This window comes from Microcaecilia unicolor, chromosome 2 (genome assembly GCF_901765095.1).
Source record: "Microcaecilia unicolor chromosome 2, aMicUni1.1, whole genome shotgun sequence".
Taxonomy (NCBI): domain Eukaryota; kingdom Metazoa; phylum Chordata; class Amphibia; order Gymnophiona; family Siphonopidae; genus Microcaecilia; species Microcaecilia unicolor.
Window position 1 is genome coordinate 501,184,471 of NC_044032.1, and position 17,339 is coordinate 501,201,809.

The 17,339-nt window shown below is 46.5% G+C and overlaps 1 protein-coding gene across 2 annotated transcripts in view; it reads right to left on the minus strand.

The window, feature by feature from the left end:
• Positions 1 to 17,339, minus strand: part of LOC115462595 — a 69,423-nt gene that overhangs the window by 50,991 nt on the left and 1,093 nt on the right. The gene's annotated exons all lie outside the window — the stretch shown is intronic.

The window sequence follows — 17,339 nt, forward strand, 5'->3', positions numbered from 1 at the left end:
TTTTCCCGTCCCAATAAAAAAAAGCCATTTTTTGTAGATGCGGTAAAAACTGGCCCGGCATGCACCCAATACATGCGCCTATACTACCCCAAGCCACTTTTTACCGAAGCTTAGTAAAAGGGACCCTTAGATTATAAGCCTTCTTAGATGTGGAAATACATATGCTACTTGAACACAACACATTTTCAATTCAGATTTGGAAAAGCAAATAATTAAAACTAAAATCCAAGTTTACAAGTGTGGAGACCGCATAGACCAGTAGAGAGACTTCAAATTGATAGCGTCTGAAACAATGTGACAAGGTGGTGACCAGAGCTAGAGGACTGCATAGAGAAAGGCATGAGTAGCAGAAGAAAGGAAGTGATAATATCCCTGTACAGGTTACAGTAAGGCCACATTTGGAATTCTCAGGGCAATTCTAGGACTGCCTGTCTGCAGTTACCTGTGTCTTGCACACATAACTGCAGCAAATAATGCGTAAAGGGTAATGGGAATTGATATACTGCCTTTAAGTAGTACAATCAAAGAGGTTATATGCAGGTACTTTCTCTGTCTCTAGTGAGCTTACACTCTAAGTTTTTGTGCCTGGGGCAATGGAGGGTTAAGTAACTTGTGAAAGTCACAAGAAGTTGAGTGGGAATTGCAGTTTCCCAGGTTCTCACTAACCATAAGTACAAAAGTACATAAGTATTGCCACACTGGGACAGACTAAAGGTCCATCAAGCCCAGCATCCTGTTTTCAACAGTGGCGAATCCATTATTTTTAGGGCCTTTTTCTTTTATGAGAGCACTGTGTTTCCTTTTACTGTGTGTATTCACAAATAGGATACTGATTGAGCTCTGGCTTTATGCTATACTGGGCAGAAGGAGGTTTGGCTAGGAGGCATTTCATTGTCTTTAATAATAACCACCAATATTTTATGATTCTTACAGGGTGAACAAAAGCTCAAAATTATTTTCAGAGAATAAATAAATAAGGCAGTAGAAAATCCATAGAACAGAGGCAAACTACCTCAGCTTTGTACCTGAGGAATCACTTTTAAGAGTAAAAGAGCGATTCAGTCTCTATGCCCATTCTACTCTTGGTCTGTCTGGGTAGACCTCCAAAGGCTGCACCAAGGGTTAAACCCAATAGGGTCCTAGTTTTAAAATTCAGCTTTGTTTAAACACAGTGGTTAGAATATCCATCAAGTAGAAACTTTAATTCTTAACTGTTAAAGTTAAGGCTAATGTGTCCTCTAAAGACTGAGTTGACGTGAGCAAAAATGTTGCATTATATTACCGTCAGCACTTCTTACAGACACAACACAGATTGCATTGGATTGGATTGATTATTTTGATATACCGCAATATACTTTTGTGTCTAAGCAGTTTACACACACACATACAAAGGGCCGGTCCTAGGGTCTCTGGCGCCCCCCTGCAGACTATGAGTTGGCGCGCGGCAGCTTCCCCTGCATCTCCTTTCTCTCTTCTCCCACCCTGCCCCTGTCCAGCGATTCTCCTTCGCCCCCATCTCCATCTCATTTATGGCCACCTGCCCGCCCTCTTCTCCCCCCCCAACATCCCTCTTTTTCTTCCCTGCGTGGTTTAAGTCTTTTTAATTTACCTCCGTCCCAGCAGCCGCGTCATTTGAAAGCCCTGCCCCGTCTCTAGCTTTCCCTCCCTTCGTGAGTTCGTTCCCTCAGAGTCCCACCCTCGAGGAAATGACGTCAGAAGGCGGGACTCTGCGGAACGAACTCACGAAGGGAGGGAAGGCTAGAGACGGGGCAGGGCTTTCAAATGACACGGCTGCTGGGACGAAGGTAAATTAAAGATTTAAAGCCCCAAGGGCGGCGCGGTATGGTGGTGCCCTTGAAGGCAGGTGCCCCCCTGCGGTGCTTACCCCGCTTACCGGGTTTGACTGGCCCTGCACATACATAAACACTCGCAGGGAGGTTGGAAAGAATTTCACGAGCCATGCTCTACATGTTTTCCCTATCTGTTCGCCTGTGCTTAACATCCTGCCCATGCAGAAATAGGAAGTGATGTCAGAGGAGGCAGGACGGGCCAGAGGGAAACCTTTGGCACAGGCTGCAGGTAACATATCTGCAATGCTGCCAACCCCAGGAACCAACAGAAGACCCCCTTTAAGGCAGATCAATGGGAGGGGGTGGCAGATACCGAACTCCAGGTGTGGGAAGGGGAATGAACTGCAGACCCTCAAGCAGAACTAGAGGGGCCACTAGTGGAAGCTATGGCCAAGGCAGTGAGCTCCAGCAGCCATGAGAATAGCTTGGTGCTGCTCACCACCAAGTTTGTGTCCTGCTCAGAGGAGGTGGTGGGGAGGAGAGACAGATAATGGACCCTAGGAATTAAAGAAAAATAAAGACCCTGGGGGAAGAGCAGAGGGAGGAAAGGGAGAAATGTTGGATCTGGAGGTGGGAGGGAAGGAGATTCAGTCTTTTAGGGAAGGGAAGGGGGATGTGATTTGATACTGCCTTTCTGTGGTTACAATCAAAGCGGTTTACATATTATATACAGGTACTTATAGGCAGATGATCAAAAGCCCCACGCTGTTCCAAGCAGTGCTCTAAAAATTGCACTGGAACAGCGTAGGGCTTTACCAGACCTATGATCAGAGATAATTGCATGCAAATTTAAGCACGGTAGAAGTGCGGGAGGATTGTGCCTCCCGCACTTGTTTGACAGGTCTGGGCTGTCAAAAGCTCAGACCTGTCAAACAGGGGGGCTGGAGGTCCATGGGACCACCAGACCCCAACTACCCCCGTCCGAGCAAAGCGAAATGGGGCTGGAGGTCTGGCGGAACTCTGGTCCCCCCAACCCCCCCCCCCCCCCCACAGGTTTGGGGGGGCTGGAGATCTGGTGGGTCTCCAGTCCCCCTAACCCTCCCCAGTATCCCTCTGATGTCCCTGGTAGCCCAGTGGGCTGCAGATAAGGAACCCCGACCCAAACCCCCTCCCCCTAGCCACAGGGGTCTGGAGGTCCAGCAGACCTCTAGTCCCCCTAACTCCCCAACACAGGTTCAGGGGGGCTGGAGATCCAGGGGGTCTCTGGCCCCCTAATCCCCCCAGCATCCCACCAATATCCCTGGTGGCCCAGTGGGCCATGGGTAAATCCCCCCTACTTTGTGGTCTAGCGGCCCTTCCCCACCCCCCTACCTGCAATTGGAGGAGGGAGGTGGCCTCCCCCCTCTTCCATCAGCGCCGCCTGCAAAATTGCGGCAAAGGTGTGAAGCCCCACCCAGTGCATAGGAGTGAAAGTTGTGGAAGGGGGCATGAGAGAATCTGGGTGAAGACTGGTGAAGGCAGCATGAGAGAAACTGGGTGGAGGGTGGGGAGGAGGGCATGAGAGAAAGAAACTAAGAGGGTGAGAGAGATAGAGAGAATTGATTATGTTCATTAGGAGAGAGCCAGTAGGAAAGGGCGATAGAAATATCCAAAATGCATGCCGTGACTAAGTGCGATTAATCGCGTGACTAAAATTTTTAAGCAACCGATAATCACAATTATTTTTACATGTTACCCACCTCTTCTTTCAGACTAATTGTTCATTCTTTAGTACTTTCACAAATGGACTACTGTAATGTGGCCTATCTTAGATGCTCCAAGTCTGTTAAGAAATTGCAGACAATTCAAAATATAGTGGACAGATTAATTTTTTCAGCTCATTGATTTACATTAGTTTCCAGTAGGAGCATGGGTGCAATGTAAAGCTAAACGAAACAAACCATTGAGATAAGTCCAAGGAGCATAAAAAAATCTTTATTGAGAAAACATAAAACGTAAAAACGACCCGACACAGCCGTGTTTCGGCCCGAAGGCCTGCCTCAGGGGTCTTGATTAATCTCTGATGTTGTAAAATAAGGCTTGACAACAGGATAAATTGTTGTGAGGTTCTAGCCGTAAAATCCTTCGGTAACCTTCTGTCTTGCGAATGCGCTGCAAAAATTGGCCATGTAGTTGGCTAATGTGAATAATGCATCTTTATGGCTAGATCCTCACAACAATTTCTCCTGTTGTCAAGCCATATTTTACAACATCAGAGATTAATCAAGACCCCTGAGGCAGGCCTTCGGGCCGAAACACGGCCGGTCGTGTTTACGTTTTATGTTTTCTCAATAAAGAATTTTTTATCCTCCTTGGACTTACCTCACTGGTTTGTTTTGTTTCTCACAGTTTCGTGAGGTCCTTTTTCCTCCTTTTTGTTTGTTTTTCGCAATGTAAAGCTTGCATATTTATATTTAAGATTTTATATGGCTGTGCTCATCCTTATTTAATTTTGTCAGTTCAGTTATTATCAGGAGGTGCAAGGCATTGTCTCTGAAACCAGATGTTGCTAAGTTTTCCATTATTGTCTACGGTTAAGGTTAAAAGATTCCATCTTCCTTTGCATATCAGGCAGCTGTGGTATTGCCATATCTTAGTATATGATTTACAAAGATTTTGCTGTACTTCCTTGGTAATGTCCAAGTTCTCTCAATTGTAACCCGCATAGAACCTGGAAAAGGTAGTTGCAGGATATAATAAGATAACATAAGATAAGAATTCCCATTATATTGCCTTACGCTGTTATGATTGGGGTCTGAACCCTTCTCAAACTTACCTCTTTCCTGAGGGTCAGCTTCTTAGCTGGCTTCTGTTTCTTTTCTCTTTCCTTTCTGAGCTGGCTCTGTCTCTCTGTGCTGGCAGCTTCCAGCAGCATGGGGCTAATTGTCTCTTCACTGCAGCTGTGGGTGTAGTCTGAGTTGCTCTAACTCTCTTTGGGTGTACTGGCTTCAAGTGTTTCTCGGTTTTGCATTGGTGTGGGTTGGGCCTCTCTGGGTCAGTGTGCTTTTGCCTAGGTCTAGGGAGTGTGACATCATCAGGGAGGGCCTTGATAAGGAAGTGGTCTTGTTTCCTTCAGGGCCTTTGCAACAGTGGTGTTTGCTGTAGGTAGGGTGGTGCAGTGTGCACTTCTGACGTTGTGTCTAGTTTCCCTGCTTGCTTTTGCTAAGGTCCAGGTTAGTGTTAGTGCAGTGTGCACTGGTGACTGTGTGTTTAGCTTTCCTGTTTTTCCCTTATGGTTCCCCTGCTTTTCCCTCTTGGTTTTGGAAGCATTGCTATGTGTAGGGCTTTGGAAGCTCTGTTGCTGATAGAAGTACTTCAGGGTTTGGTGTTGTTAGGAACACTGCAGAGTTTGCTGTTAGAAGTACTTCTGGTGTTTGTGCTATTGGGAGCATTGCAGTCTTTGCTGTTGGTGTTTGGTGATTGGTGATTTAGAAGCACTTTTGGCTTATGTGTTAGCTTCCCTGCTTTTTCCTTGTGGCTCCCCTGTCTTCCCTTTTAGTGCTAGGAGCTCTTCTGGTTACTTGCCAGAGTAGTGCTTGGGAAGCACCTTGTTAGTTGTATCTAGCTTGCTAGAGCAGTGCTTAGGTAGCTTGTTAGTTTTGTGTTTAGCTTATTAGTGTAAAGCTCTGCTTGTAGCTTGGTGCTTAGTAGCACCTGTGTTAGCTTTGTATTTAGTACCCTGCTCTGTTAGTTTAGGGCTTAGGAAGTCCCTTTCTTGAGCAGGGCTTAGGAGCTCCTGTTTAGTATAGGGCTTAGGAAGTCCTTTTGTCAGTTTACGGTTAGGAACACTCCTGCTGGTTTAGGGCTTGGGAGCACGTAGATCAGTTTAGGGTTAGGAGCACTTCTGTTTCCAGTCCTGGTCCCTATGTCATCCAGTATCCAGTAAGTCCTGTCGGCTACTCGAACCCAGGAGCTCAACTCTTGGGGGGCTTAGTAGCTAAGTACAGGTGAAGCTGTTGGACCAGTCCAGTGTGCTCCAGTCCCGTGTTCCGGTCCTGTGTCCTCCAGTCCGGGGGACCAGTCCAGGGTGTTCCAGTCTGGTGTGCTCCAGTCCAGTGTGTCCGGTCCGGTGTGTGTTCCAGTCCTGTGTCCTCCAGTCCGGGGGATTCCAGTCCATGTGTTCCGGTTCGCTGGGCAGTGCCTGCAGTCCCTGCCGGTGTGCTTACCCAGTGTTAGTTGGTGGGTTTTGCCTGCTGCTGTCGCTCCTCGTCAGCAGCCCAAGGGCTCACGTTTGCTCCAGAGCCCGGCCCCGCGGGCTCTGAACCTGAGAACCTGACAGATTGCAAAGGCCATGAGCCCGGCAAGAACCCCCGCCCAGCTGACCCAGCTGGGGTCCAGCTCCATCGTTGTTCTTGATCCTTCTATGACTCTTCGTCAGTATCGTGGGAAACTTTTGTCTAATCCTGTTTTGAAGAAGACCCCTGAAGCGGCAGCTGAGAGAAAACGTGTCCGGTGGCTTGGAATCGCTGAAAACCCAGTTTCAGATATGGACCCTTTTATCACGCTCTCAGAGTATCGCCGCAGCCTTGTCTTGAATCCAGCTTTGTTGGATACTCCTGAAGCTGTCGCGGAAAGGAGACGTCTTGGGAATTCCATGCTCTGGGCCCAGCAGGGGTCCAGTCCCGTTCAAGCAGCGCGCCTAGACAAGCCTCTGAATCCAGTCCGAGCAGCACGTCCAGCTAAGCTTCAGAGTCCAGTCCGAGGGACGCTTCTGACCGAGCCTCCGATGCCAGTTCAAGTGGCGCTTCCACTCAAGCTTCAGAGTGCAGTCCGTGGGACGCTGCTGGCCGAGCCTCCGATTCCAGTCCGAGAGGGGCTTCTCACCGAGCCTCCGGTGCCAGTCCAGATGGCGCCTCCACGCAAGCCTCGGAGTCCAGTTCAAGTGGCGCTTCAAACCAAGCCTCCTAGTACAAGTTTGGATCCCAGTTCCAACCCCATTTTTGATCTGGATCCGTTTCTGACACTCCAGGATTACCGGGTTGCACTTTTGTCTGATCCAGCCCTGAAGAATACTCCTGAAGCTGCAGCAGAAAGAAGGCGTGTCTCCTGGCTTGGGTTCGAAGAAAACCCAGTTTCTGCTATTGATCCCTCTACCAAGCTGTTCTTTTACCGCTTCCAACTCCTCTCGGAGCCAACCCTGCGGGATACTCCTGAAGCCCAAGCTGAAAGAAGGTGGCTTCCTGATTTTTCCCGACAAACTTCTGAGTCCAGCCTGAAGGGCTTTGTCTGCCAAGCTTCTGAGTCCACACTGAGTTCCAGCCCAGTGCCTGAGTCTGTTTTGAGTTCCAGCCCAGATGCTGAGTCCGGAGCGAGATGCAGCAGTGACAGCCAAGATGCTGAGTCTGGAGCGAGTTGCAGCAGTGGCAGCCAAGATGCTGAGTCTGGATCGAGTTGCAGTTCCAGTCAAGATGCTGAGTCTGGATCGAGTTGCAGTTCCAGTCAAGAGGCTGAGTCTGGATCGAGTTGCAGTTCCAGTCAAGAGGCTGAGTCTGGATCGAGTTGCAGTCCCAGGCAAGATGCTGAGTCCGGGTCAAGTTGGAGTTCCAGTCCCAGGCAAGATGCTGAGTCTGGATTGAGTTGTAGTTCCAGTCAAGATGCTGAGTCTGGGTCAAGTTACAGTCCTGGCCAAGATGCTGAGTCCGGTGAGAGTTGCCGTCCCGGTCAAGATGCTGAGTCCAGGTCAAGTTGGAGTTCCAGTCCCAGGCAAAAGGCTGAGTCCGGGTCAAGTTACAGTCCCGGCCAAGATGCTGAGTCCGGTGAGAGTTGCCGTCCCGGCCAAGATGCTGAGTCCGGGCCAAGTTGGCGTTCCAGTCCCGGCCAAGATGCTGAGTCCGGTGAGAGTTGCCGTCCCGGCCAAGATGCTGAGTCCGGGTCAAGTTGGAGTTCCAGTCCCAGGCAAGATGCTGAGTCCGGGTCAAGTTGCAGTTCCAGCCAAGATGCTGAGTCTGGGTCAAGTTGGAGTTCCAGTTCCAGGCAAGATGCTGAGTCCGAGTCAAGTTGCAGTCCCGGCCAAGATGCTGAGTCTGGGTCAAGTTGGAGTTCCAGTTCCAGGCAAGATGCTGAGTCCGGGTCAAGTTGCAGTCCCGGTCAAGATGCTGAGTCCGGAGCAAGTCCCAGTGCCAGCCGAGATGCTGAGTCTGGATCGAGTTGCAGCATTGGCAGTCAAGATGCTGAGTCTGGATCGAGTTGTAGTTCCAGTCAAGATGCTGAGTCTGGATCGAGTTGTAGTTCCAGTCAAGATGCTGAGGCTGGATTGAGTTGTAGTTCCAGTCAAGATGCTGGGTCTGCACTAAAGTGCAGAGTTCAGCCGAGATGCCGAATCAGAATGAGTTACAGTCCCGGGCAAGATGCTGAGTCCGGGTCAAGTTACAGTCCTGGCCAAGATGCTGAGTCCGGTGAGAGTTACCGTCCCGGTCAAGATGCTGAGTCCAGGTCAAGTTGGAGTTCCAGTCCCAGGCAAGAGGCTGAGTCCGGGTCAAGTTGCAGTTCCGGCCAAGATGCTGAGTCCGGAGCGAGTTCCAGTGCCAGCCGAGATGCTGAGTCTATGCTGAGTACCAAGTCCAGCCAAGATACTGAGTCCGAGTTGAGTGGCAGTTCCGGCCAAGATGCTGAGGCCGGACCAGGTTGCAGTCTCAGGCAAGATGCTGAGTCTACTCCGAGTTCCCATTTCAGCCAAGATGTTGAACTCCTTCTGAGTTCCAGCTCCAGCCAAGGGGCAAGGTCTAGTCTGAAGTCCAGTTCGAGTTCCTGTCTGGCTTCAGATTCCAGGATGGGTGTGGGCTCTAGCCCAGTTCTGGCTGCTACAGTGGAGTGCCAGGAAGTCAAGGAAGTTGTGGACTCCTTCAGGAGATGGTTCCTGTTGAATAGAACTCCACTTGTTGCATCCAAGACTCTGATCCTGCCTAGCAGCCGTTCTAAAGAGCCTCATGGCGGCCAAATCCATTCTGGTTTCCTAGTTCCAGATGTACTTGTCACATCCTGCCCAGCCGCCCAGATTTATGTTGTGAAACCCATTGGGAGATTTCATCACAGCTACCCATGGAGACCTAAATTGTCTTTTGAGACCTGGAGCTCCCGTGGGGACATGGGAGCCTTGAGGGGGAGGTGCTGTTATGATTGGGGTCTGAACCCTTCTCAAACTTACCTCTTTCCTGAGGGTCAGCTTCTTAGCTGGCTTCTGTTTCTTTTCTCTTTCCTTTCTGAGCTGGCTCTGTCTCTCTGTGCTGGCAGCTTCCAGCAGCATGGGGCTAATTGTCTCTTCACTGCAGCTGTGGGTGTAGTCTGAGTTGCTCTAACTCTCTTTGGGTGTACTGGCTTCAAGTGTTTCTCGGTTTTGCATTGGTGTGGGTTGGGCCTCTCTGGGTCAGTGTGCTTTTGCCTAGGTCTAGGGAGTGTGACATCATCAGGGAGGGCCTTGATGAGGAAGTGGTCTTGTTTCCTTCAGGGCCTTTGCAACAGTGGTGTTTGCTGTAGGTAGGGTGGTGCAGTGTGCACTTCTGACGTTGTGTCTAGTTTCCCTGCTTGCTTTTGCTAAGGTCCAGGTTAGTGTTAGTGCAGTGTGCACTGGTGACTGTGTGTTTAGCTTTCCTGTTTTTCCCTTATGGTTCCCCTGCTTTTCCCTCTTGGTTTTGGAAGCATTGCTATGTGTAGGGCTTTGGAAGCTCTGTTGCTGATAGAAGTACTTCAGGGTTTGGTGTTGTTAGGAACACTGCAGAGTTTGCTGTTAGAAGTACTTCTGGTGTTTGTGCTATTGGGAGCATTGCAGTCTTTGCTGTTGGTGTTTGGTGATTGGTGATTTAGAAGCACTTTTGGCTTATGTGTTAGCTTCCCTGCTTTTTCCTTGTGGCTCCCCTGTCTTCCCTTTTAGTGCTAGGAGCTCTTCTGGTTACTTGCCAGAGTAGTGCTTGGGAAGCACCTTGTTAGTTGTATCTAGCTTGCTAGAGCAGTGCTTAGGTAGCTTGTTAGTTTTGTGTTTAGCTTATTAGTGTAAAGCTCTGCTTGTAGCTTGGTGCTTAGTAGCACCTGTGTTAGCTTTGTATTTAGTACCCTGCTCTGTTAGTTTAGGGCTTAGGAAGTCCCTTTCTTGAGCAGGGCTTAGGAGCTCCTGTTTAGTATAGGGCTTAGGAAGTCCTTTTGTCAGTTTACGGTTAGGAACACTCCTGCTGGTTTAGGGCTTGGGAGCACGTAGATCAGTTTAGGGTTAGGAGCACTTCTGTTTCCAGTCCTGGTCCCTATGTCATCCAGTATCCAGTAAGTCCTGTCGGCTACTCGAACCCAGGAGCTCAACTCTTGGGGGGCTTAGTAGCTAAGTACAGGTGAAGCTGTTGGACCAGTCCAGTGTGCTCCAGTCCCGTGTTCCGGTCCTGTGTCCTCCAGTCCGGGGGACCAGTCCAGGGTGTTCCAGTCTGGTGTGCTCCAGTCCAGTGTGTCCGGTCCGGTGTGTGTTCCAGTCCTGTGTCCTCCAGTCCGGGGGATTCCAGTCCATGTGTTCCGGTTCGCTGGGCAGTGCCTGCAGTCCCTGCCGGTGTGCTTACCCAGTGTTAGTTGGTGGGTTTTGCCTGCTGCTGTCGCTCCTCGTCAGCAGCCCAAGGGCTCACGTTTGCTCCAGAGCCCGGCCCCGCGGGCTCTGAACCTGAGAACCTGACATACGCCAATTTATCATCATCAAATTCTATGTCAAAATATAATGGTCTTAGGAAACTCTACCAGGTGTATTAAAACAACATATTTTCCCTCTATCTTCTACACTAACCCCCTGTTTACTAAGCCATTTGGCAATGCCGACACAGCCCATTCAAAGTGAATGGGCTGTGTTGGTATTAGCACATGGCAGCCATTAGAGTGGCTTAGTAAATAGGGGGGTAACAATTGAGGAAGGAAGTTCTCAATGTAACCTACTGTTAAGATGGGTCATTTTATCAATAACGAGCTATTTTAGCCAGAGAATGTGGTAAAAAAAAACCAATTAGCTTAGCAGGGTTTAAAAAAGGTTTGGATAATTTTCTAAAAGAAAAATCCATAAGCCATGATTAAGATGGACTTGGAAAAATCTACTGCTTAGTTCTAAGATATTCGAAAAATAGAAAATGGCTATGCTCTACCTTAATGATATTGTAAAATACACAACTCTATGTAGGAAGAGCAGAGTTACTACAACAGCAATCTATTATTTATAAGTGGATGTCTCATAGTGTCACGCAGGCACCGGTTGTTGATAAAGTACAAGCTAATCTCCCTTGACAAAGCAGTAGATTGCGAAACAGGCTCCTGTCAGGAGGGCATGGACACCGGAGATACAAATAAACTTTGGCAAGTGAAACCTAAGTAGCACGAGAGACATGCAATCATATGGATTTGAAGGATTATAAAGTGGCTCGTAGCTTCAAGCAATATTAAGATAAGTTATTCATTTGCATTCCAATCAAGTTTAATTCAACATAGTTACTGCTCTTTTGAGTTTGTGAACTTTAATGGTAGTGCACTAAAAAATCAACAAAAAATGATGTGAGCACAATGCTGCATAAAGACATTTATATTTAAAATTTAAAATTAGTAGATTCACTATAAGCAAATATTGTGCACTGCTGGGTGCAATGATTATACTGAGTCACAATTGCAGAAGCTTAATATAAGCATGTTACAGTGTGCCTGCGTGACAGTATGAGACGTCCCCTTATAAATAATTGCTGTTGTAGTAACTCTGCTCTTCCTACATAGAGTTGTGTATTTCTAAGATAAGCAGCATAAAATCAGTTTCACTCTTTTTGGATCTTGCCAGGTATTTCTGACCTGGATTGGCACTATTGGAAACAGGACACTGGGCTTGATGGACTTTTGGTCTGTGCCAGTTTGGCAATGCTTATGTTCTTATGAGACCTAGGGCCCTGCTTACTAAGCTGCACTAGAGGCGCGCTATCGATTTTAGTGTGCACTAAGCATTAGCGTGCGCTAACCATGTAGATGCCTATAATATTCCTATGGGCGTCTACACAGTTAGTGCGTGCTCATTTTTAGAGCGCGCTAAAAATGATTGTGCACCTTAGTAAACAGGGCCCCTAGTTTCTAATTACCTGTGTTAACAGCAAATAACCCATTTTAACAGTAGTATAATTTCCCCATCCCCCTAAGGCTAATATTCTAAGCCTTTCAAAACAGGAAACCCGTCACTATCAGGCTGCAGGACATAAAACAACAAACTCCCCCCCACTAAAAAATCCCCACAATGCTTCTTTATATACTGTGTTTTGTAAGCTTTTAAAGTTTTAGATGTTTTGTCAATATTTTGTCTGATTTACTGCAGATATTCTTTGCCTTATATTGTTGATTTTCTTTTACATTTTGCACTGTAATTGTTCCTTTATGCAGTTGTACTTGTAAACCGTTTTGACACTATCAAATAAGGTGGTATATAAAATGAGTAAATCTAATTCAATCCAATTCAAAACAAAGAAAGAAAGAAACCAAGAGAGCTCTAATAAACAGACATTTTAAAGGAAAGATAATTAACTAAGAAAAGGAACAGAAACTTGCTGGTTTAGTGGAGTAGGTGAGCATCAGACATGTGGCTTTTGCAGAGGTAACACCCTCAACCCCCTCTCCCTTGCTTCTAAAATGAGAAAGGGGCAGTATATTTATGACTGCTTTCTTGGCAATGGGTAATTGTACTCTTTTCAAGTTACGAACAGTAACAATCCATTATCTGGATGGTGGGAGTTTCTAATGCCTCAATTGACATTCCTGGTAAGATTTAATTTAATTTATGTCTTGTATACTGTACATCCAGCAAAATTGCTGCTTAACACGATTTACAATAAAACCAATTACAGTAAATAAAAACACACCAACCAACATAACCCCCAAATCCCACTCCTCATAATACCTCTATTCCTACTAATAGTCTCCGACCTCTCACCCAACCATTGAGACCTCCTACCCATCTACAAACTGTTAGGTTTTCAGTTTCTTCCAAAGAACATGTATGTGTCTTTCTATCTCGGATCTGATAATGCACACATGTGGTATCTACACTGCAGTGCTGTTGATCAGCAGTTATAAAATAAGTTTTTGATAGTGAATTATGAAAAGGAGGCACCTCATAGAAGTGTAAAGCCATATGAAATATTCACAATGGGCTGGGTTCTGCATATAGTGCCTGAAGAATCAGCACTGAAAAAAATAATACTCAGTGCTATTCTATAAACCATACGAGATTGAAGGGGGGCAGACTCAAGAAAAATGTCAGGAAGTATTTTTTCACGGAGAGAGTGGTGGATACTTGGAATGCCCTCCCGCGGGAGGTGATGGAGATGAAAACGGTAACGGAATTCAAACATGCGTAGGATAAACATAAAGGAATCCTGCTCAGAAGGAATGGATTCTCAGAAGCGTAGCCAAGATTGGATGGCAGAGCCGGTGGTGGGAGGCAGGGCTGATGGTTGGGAGGCGGGACTAGTGCTGGGCAGACTTCTACAGTCTGTGCCCTGAACATGGCAGATACAAATCAAGGTAAGGTATACACAAAAAGTAGCACATATGAGTTTATCTTGTTGGGCAGACTGGATGGACCGGGAAGGTCTTTTTCTGCCATCATCTACTATGTTACCATGTTACTATGTTAAAGTTAGGCGCAGTTTACAGAATAGCGCTTATGCCTGGGAATCGCACCTAACTTTAGGCGTGGCCATTTGCACCAACTGAAATGTGGTGCAAATCCTCATGCCTAAATTAGGCACATATCCCCCCTTATTCTATAAATATGCACATAAACTCTAAGAACGACCCCAATACGCCCATGATCCTCCTATTTCTGTGCCCCCTTTTTTGGACTTGTGCATAAAATGTAGGCACATAACTGCTAATTAAATCCAATTAGCACTAATAATTGCTTGTTAGGATGTGAATTATCGGCGCTAATTGGCTCATTATTCAATTAAGTTGTGCATGCAAATTGGGTGCATGTCCAAAATTTACACCTGCAACTCAAAGCGCCATATATAGAATCTGAGGGAATATGACTACTAGGCATATTGTTTTGTTTACTTACTTATATATTTATTTGCTTAATCAATTTATAACACTAACTACAATACAGCCTGCTAAATGAGGAACAAGAATGTTGGGGATTGGCATTCCATTGAATTTACTATACACCTATCGCTTTATTTAACATGCACAGTGCCTTCTGTACATAAAGGAAAATATGTCACGTTATATAAAAACTTGTCATGCTTTTTGTTTCACATTTCAGGGCTGTTTTCAGTTAATATCCTTTATATAAAGGCAAAGCACCTGTGTGTCTTTTCTGTAAGCTGGACTGAGAGAAATCTCGGTGAACCTGGAAGACGTACTGAGCCAAACCGACAAGTTAAAGAGTGATAAATCTCCTGGACTGGATGGTATACACTCCAGGGAACTGAAAGAACTCAAATATGAAATGGCTGATCTGCTATTACTGATCTGTAACCTGTAGTTAAAATTGTCCAAAGTACCTGAAGATTGGAGGGTGGCCAACGTAACGCTGATTTTTAAAAAGGGTTTCAGGGGTGATCTGGGAAATTACAGACCAGTAAGCTTGACTTCAGTCCTGGGCAAAATAGTGGAAACTATTATAAAGAATAAAATTACAGAACATGTAGACAAACATGGTTTAATGGGACAAAGTCAGCACGGGTTCAGCCAAGGGAAGTCTTGCCTCACCAATCTGCTTTTTTTCTTTGAAGGCGTGAATAAACATGTAGCTATAACTAGTCTAAAGCAAACGTTCCCAGCACGGTAAGCTTTGAGCATCGAGCCCTCAGTGCTATTCTATAATGGTGCATGTAAGTGGCACAGTGAGTAAATGGAAGGGGGCAGTCACATGGGTGGAGCATAGAAGGGGCATGGGCAAGGCGGTCACACGAGCAACACAAACAATATTGTCAGTTATGCGCATCCCTGCCATATTTATGTGACTGTAGTTACCCCAGGTCTATAGCTGGTGTAACTGCAATCATGTACATTTTGGCTCACTAATGCCAGGTTACAGCAGTATATTACAGTGGAATCAAAGCGCCTACATTCCTCTACAGAAGAGACCCTTACCACACAGCATCGAGGTGCCTAAAAGGAGGCACTCATTTATAGAATTAAACCTATAGTGGCAGATAGGGAACGACTGGCCCATCCAGTTAGTCCTAGTATCCCTGCTCACAGTGATCCTGCTTAGGATTTCTTAATCATTTATTTTGTTTGTACCACAATCAAGGTGAATTAAACAGAATACACAATACCTCACAAAATTGCAGCTGTCAGCAATGCCAGTTGACTATGGGCATTCCTTATCTATATTAGTTTTATCATCCCACCTTCCGGGTCATTGATCTTTCAGAGTAGATGAGCATTTACAAAGTTTAATACAAAAATGTTAGAAACCCCCTCTCCCCCAGACTTCATTCATCCTGCCTCTTACCCTATCTTACCACTCTTCTCTATATGTTTATCAAGTATATTTAAGTTCTATCAGAGTTTTGGTTCTTCAGAGATGGGGATCTCACCTTCTCTTTACTCCCCCCCCCCCAACCTCCGTTGACCTCCTTTAGCCCTCTTTCATTCAATAAATAGTCAGTACAACTGTGTGGAGTAAACAAAGGCTTTAGCTTATTTTTTTGTCAACAATTTAAATGTAAACCAGATAACAAACAACTAACCCGAGCTACATTAAAAGTACCCAAAGTGACATTTAGCACCTCCTGACCACTCGACCCTTCAGCAAAGTGGTGTAAAGTGACCATAGCCCCGCCTCAGCTAAACAAGGGCCTGTGCTGCCAGCGTGGCCCTCCATGCTTAATTTTAAAAAGATCGCCTGACTCTTTGATTACTTTCCAGTTCAATCCTCTGAGCATGAAATCCTGTAGCTCAGGTTCCTACCACAGGGACCAGCCAACCCACTCAGCTGCCCCTCCTCCCCAACCAAAGGAAGCTGCAGCCTGTTACATACTCATGCCAGTAAGCAATGTTCAATGGCCTCCTGGAAGTCATCCAACAATAAGTCATGCCTGATATCGGACAGATGAACCTTATCCCTTCTATACAAACCCGCACATCCAAGATCAACCCAATTGTGTAACAGCTGATATCTCCCCTAGCTGTCAATCAAACCCCAATTTGGCAATTAACCTTAGCCAGCTTATGAGTCCATTTTTTAAAATCTCTGTTCGTCGCAGTCTGGCAATAATATCTGACCAGATGATCTAGGTGTCCAACCAGTTGTTGGCCAGTTACAGATCCTCTTGGATCATGTCCACCAACCACCTGGTGGACCAGCCTTCCACATCATTTCCCCCAAGATGTATGATAAGGATATCTGGATGGTGTGGCTTGGACTTCAAGCTGTAGAGGAGCGGGATCAGCTGGCACCACTGCATACTATCACCAAAAGGCATGCTCAAAACTGAAACCAGAACAGCCTCCCTGCTGACCTCAACCGCTGAGATCCTACCATCCTGGCCGACCCTAAGAATACTTCATCAGCATCCAACACCACCCCTCCCCAAATTAACATCAATGCACATAATCGCATATGTACCTTCGTTTGGCACTGGTTATTGTTTGTTTGTTTGTTTTTTTTATTGTGCTGCAGATTCCTTCCTAATCTAACCTTTAAAAGCCCCAGATGACCATCTGTCAATGTGCTTGATTGCTTCCGCACTTAAACCAGCAGCATCCACACTAGTAGCTGCACTAACTGCTACTAAAGTCTTGCGTAACACAGCTGCAAACTGATATCTAGTAAGGGCCTGTCCATCTGCATGCACCAAAAACTCAATCCCCCTGGAAGGTCTAATCTCTGCATAATGGGCTGTCAATAATACTGAGCAGGAGAACAAGCTTAGTACACACATTAAAACCACTGTTTGACCCCACACAACTTGGTCAGTCTTGGATCGCGCAACAAAAATCCTCAGTGTCCTGCTCAATGACAAATGCTCCAACCGGAGCCCTTCAGAGCCTCCTGAAGCTTTGGTCATGGGCACTAACTCTCCCACCCACAAGGCCCCCAAAAAAGGCTAATGAAAAGGAAACATGAAAAACAGAAGCCTCATAATCAGAGTAAACAACCTCCAGCAACTTACTTAGCAAGGAGAGCAATAACTTGTGAGCGGGAATCCTGCACTGTCAGATGTACCCTATCCCAACCCAAAAACATCCTTCTAAGCCAACCACATGATTCCTGCAACCTCTCGCTTTACAGAAAAACGAGAAACCCACCACCTATTTGGACAATGCCCCTTCAGAATACCCTTTTGACTTGCACCAAACCACATAATCAGCCAGGTTCCCATCATCAACCCTCCCCCCAGACCAGCCTCTATCCTTCAAGAAAGCCGCTACCTTAGCATAACTGGAGACATAAGCAGCCCAAGTCACAGGGCCACAGAACTCTTCAACAGGACTCTGACCCTGTCCGACTAAGGTCCCAAAGATGAGCAGGCATCGCAACACTCACCACTTCAGCATGTGGAGCCAACATCT